Below are 4,515 nucleotides of genomic sequence, written 5' to 3' on the forward strand. Positions count from 1 at the left end.
TATATTCTGTGAAGCGCTTTGAGACGTCTCGAAGATGTGATAAGGCGCTATATTCAAATGCAAAGATCATTATTATTACAAACCGTGGGAGCTGTGTGTCACAAATGGTTTGCCCTTTATGATACAGTGTCTCTGTGCTGAATATCAAAGTTTGAGAGTGCTGACTTCTTGCATACCAAAGAGCCTGCTTGTCTTCTCGTCAGTATCTTGGGAAGATATTATCGTGTAAAGAATGGTGAAAGGGAGCTAAGCTAGCCTTGCGTTTCATTTGGGAAGATCCATCTGTTTTTTGCTCCGGGGTTCAAGTTTGCTGGTTCTCCCAGGATTACGTAAAGCCGAAATCATAATTTCCAAATCTTGGATGGCAGCCAGAAAATTGCAAAGGAAATTGTCTCTCATAGATCCATTGTACTTTGTGGGAGGTGGGGGTGGTTGAGAAAGATCAATGCCTATAGACCATTGAGTTAGTATTTGGAGACCTCCTTTGACAGACCAGGAACTGACATCTCTGATGGTCCCTTTACTTTGACAAGGCTAATATAATGATCTGTTTACTTAAGAGCTGCATTCAAAAAAAAATTCCAGATTCAAATCTGTTTCCATTTAAAATAAGCCTTGTAAATGGTTCAATTTTAATGTTACTTTAAAGTAAAACCACACCAGTATTATGGCATCTGTGAACCCATTGATCAGACACAGCTGGTGTTAAAGATTCTTATTCACATTCTTGCATACTGGCTGCACTGTGCAGTTTAGCACTTTGACCACAAGTGAGACGGAAAGCGGATGCTCAGTGAGTGACTACTGGACAGATTCCAAAGCCCCATCTTTGTAAACTTCATGTTGATTAGCTATCTCCTCACGTAGGCAATCAACGAGTTGTCCCATTTCGTCCCTTGTATTTCTTGGAGACAAATTTGATCTGCCCCACAGTCCATTTCAACAAGTCTCATCCTGGCTGCTTGGAAATCTAGTCTTTCAAACCACTTTTTGATCACATAGGAACCCAATGTAAGTGATGTGGGCCCTGTACGACAATCCCTCAGGTAAAATTGGTTGTTCACTTCATGGCTGTTTGTGGAACATTGGCGTGTGCGGTCACTACACTTTACTACACTGTGAAATGCTTTGAGAAGTCCTCCATAAGTAAAAAGGTGCTGCGTTAAATATAAGAATTATTCTTATTAATTTCGATTGCAGCAAAAGGTAGGCTCCAGGTGTAAGATTTAGGTCAGAGCTGGGTTTTGAGTGGTCTCCTGTTGGTGTTAACTGTTTCCTTAATAATAAAATAATACTAATACTTGCATTTGATATAGCTCTTTTCACGTCTTCTAGACGTCTCAAACCACTTCACAGAATATACTGTAAAGTGAATTGACTGCATATTTGTAGGCGAAATATAGCGCCTTATCACGTCTTCGAGACGTCTCAAAGCGCTTCACAGAATATATTGTAAAGTAACTTGACTATATTTTGTGGGTAAAACGAGGCTGCCAATTGCGCACAGTGGTGTCCTAGAAACAATTGTGGATTGAAGTGACCAATTTTTTTTCAAAGGAATTATTACCCCCAGAAAAGTGATCCACATTTGAACAACCGGGTTCCCACTTACTGCGAGGTGAACAGAGGCGTACGGAGTAAGGAAACTTGCCCAACATTTCGCCCTGCCAGGAATCGAACCCAGGTCTCTCGCTTTCAAGGCGAGTGCTTTAACCACTGAGCTACAGGGCGTCACGAATCTAAGTCTATTGCACATGACCCTGCAGACTGATTAAAATGTGCAAATTATTATAATGAGGCCATTTTTCTAGTGAAGTTTAGACAAGAAACGTGATCATTGGAGGCAGGGGTAAGACAAGACGTCTGGCTGAGAGGCTAGAGGGCAGGGCTGGGTTTGGGTTTCTTGGCTGAAGTCCTTAAGCTCTGCTGAAGAAAGCATTTGCAGGCTTCCATAAGTAGAGACTGGCCCTTCAAACACCACCTTTCCCCACACAAGCTATATTTCAAATGGTGGAAAATCCTGTACAGGGCGAAGGAATTTCAGGACTAGAAAAGATATTAAGAGCATGCCAGAAAAAGCAACTCTGATGGTTAAGACAACTGTGAGGTGAAATTTCAGTCTGCATAAAGCAGTGATGTCATTTCCCCTAATGCTAATGGGATTTCCCCATTTCAATCACAAATTGCCAAAATTGCTACGCAAAACACCGACAATAATTTCAGCTCACTTAAATCTTCATCATACTCTGGTGATTGCATTGTGGCTGTGGGGAAAACGTATTCAATACCAATAGATGGCATTTCTCTCCTTTGGTAGCTGTTATGGATCTTGAATGAAATGTGTTCGGACAGACTCAATCTGGATCCTAGAGGGCATTTGTTTACAGCTAATATTTCTTATGGTGTTCACGCAATGAGTGAGTCGGGAATGGGAATTACATGCTGGTGTACGCTGGAGGGGCTGTGAAAGGGAGGGGGGTCCGTTGGCAGACTGATTTGAAGTCCAGAATTGTTTGTGACCCGTGCAATGCCAGCTGTAAGCGCGCTGGAATTTTGTTAAGAGTTTTCTTCCCAGCAAGCCACCTTGAAAATCACACATGAACAATTTACAAACCTTCAGGGCGAATATTTTTTTAACTGGAGATAATAATTAACCAACGAAAAGCGTGAATACATCAGTTTGAGCTCCCAGTACCACCTGTTGCCAACAACTGCTTCACTCTTAGTTTTGCAGATCCTCGAGTCCAAACCATTTCATTTCTAGAAATGTCTTGGCGACTATTGTGTAGAGAGGGATTCAGGCATATGTGAAACAACAACAACAACAACAACAAGATTCCATTTATAAAGCGCCTTTCATGTCAGGAGGACGTCCCAAGGCGCTGCACAGTTGGGTCATGACCCGAGCAGGGGGAAATGGTCAGGGTGAGGGGAGGGAAGGGAGGGAGCGAGGAGGGGGTAGAGAGTCGAGAGGGGAGCTGAAGGCTCGGTCAAAGAGAAAGGTTTTGAGACCGGCCTTGAAGGAGGAGAGGGAGGAAGCGGCGAAGTCACTGGGGGATAGAGTTCCAGAGCCTCGGGGCTGAGAGGCTGAAGGCCCGACCATCGATGGTAGGGCGATTGGGGCGGGGGACGTGGAGCAGACCGGAGCCGGAGGAACGGAGGGTACGGGCAGGTAGGTAGGGGGATAGTAGGTTGGAGAGGTAGGAGGGAGCGAGGCCGTGAATGGCCTTGTAGGTGAGGATGAGGATCTTGAAATCAATCCTCTGGGGGATGGGGAGCCAGTGGAGGCGAGCGAGGGTGGGAGTGATGTGGTCCCGAAGCCTGGTGCGGGACAGTACACGAGCTGCAGAGTTCTGAATGAAACACTTTCATTGTGCCCAGGATTATTCACTGACACTAAATCCATCAGTAGAAAATCACGCCATCTAACTGGCAGTCAGCTACAAACTTGCCTATAAATGCACAGTGCTTTGAGACGTCTCGACGGCGTGATAAGGCAAGGATACTTCAAGTGCAAGGTTGATTATCTAACCAGCAGCCAGCTGAATTAATTTCGATTTATCACTTAACAACAACTTGCATTTTTATGCCCTTCACACAGGGTAGTGTCTCAGAGCACTTAGCAGTGGCGGAGCCTGAACACGAGTCGGGGGCCGGTGTGGGGTGGGGGCTGGGGAAGGCGACCATAGGAAGGTCTTCAGGAGAAATCTGAAAATGTGAAAGGAGAGGGCAAGGCAGAAGGACTGAGGGAGAGAGTTCCAAAGTTTCAGGGCATAGTGGCTGAAAGCATGGCCGCAGATGGTGGCGTGGAAGGACTAACAGGCGGTTGGAGGCAGCCGAGGGGAGGCATTGGGTGGGGAGTAAGCAGTTTGGAGAGGTAGGGAGTCACCATGGCAGCTGGGGATCAAACCTGACACCGAGGTTATGCACAAGTTTGGTAAGTGGGAGGTCAGAGCTGCAGGAGATAAAATGTTAACATTATGTTTACAATCACCAAAGCAATGCTTCAGCTGAGTTAGTAACTGATTGCTTAACATAAATGAACAATTTTTTGCAGGTTACATATTGTTTAGGAATGTCTGAACTGCATTGATCTACAAAGTGTAACAAGATGATAATTGCATAAAATAAAATCTGCCGAATCATCAGAGACACACTTATACGAGTTTAAAAAGAACAGTTGTATTATTGTAGCAAGAGGTTGCCTGAAAAAAAGGATAGCCCTAATATTTCAGCTTGTGGAACAGTAATATTTAAGAACATAAGAATTTGCTAAGTGGAAGACCAAGGTCCATCTAGTTCACCTTCCACCATTTTGGCAGTCGCTTGACATGTCGTGTCCCAACCTACATACTGGATCCCAAAATATTATTTTCTAGCAGAAATCTATCTAATTTTGTCTTGAAACAAACAACATTTTCTGCTTCTGCCATAATATTTGAGATTTTTTTCCATTAGTTTATGATACATTTATAAGCTGTTCTTGTTAAATCAGTACCTATGCCTATCAACGCA

General features: G+C 44.1%; 1 non-coding gene across 1 annotated transcript; it reads right to left on the reverse strand.

Annotated features, from left to right (window-relative positions):
* Positions 1 to 1,659: 1,659 nt before the first annotated feature.
* trnas-uga lies at positions 1,660 to 1,731 on the reverse strand. Its single transcript has one exon. It is a non-coding gene; the product is annotated as a tRNA-Ser (tRNA).
* Positions 1,732 to 4,515: the final 2,784 nt, after the last annotated feature.

Source organism: Callorhinchus milii, unplaced genomic scaffold (genome assembly GCF_018977255.1).
Source record: "Callorhinchus milii isolate IMCB2004 unplaced genomic scaffold, IMCB_Cmil_1.0 Scaffold7, whole genome shotgun sequence".
NCBI lineage: Eukaryota > Metazoa > Chordata > Chondrichthyes > Chimaeriformes > Callorhinchidae > Callorhinchus > Callorhinchus milii.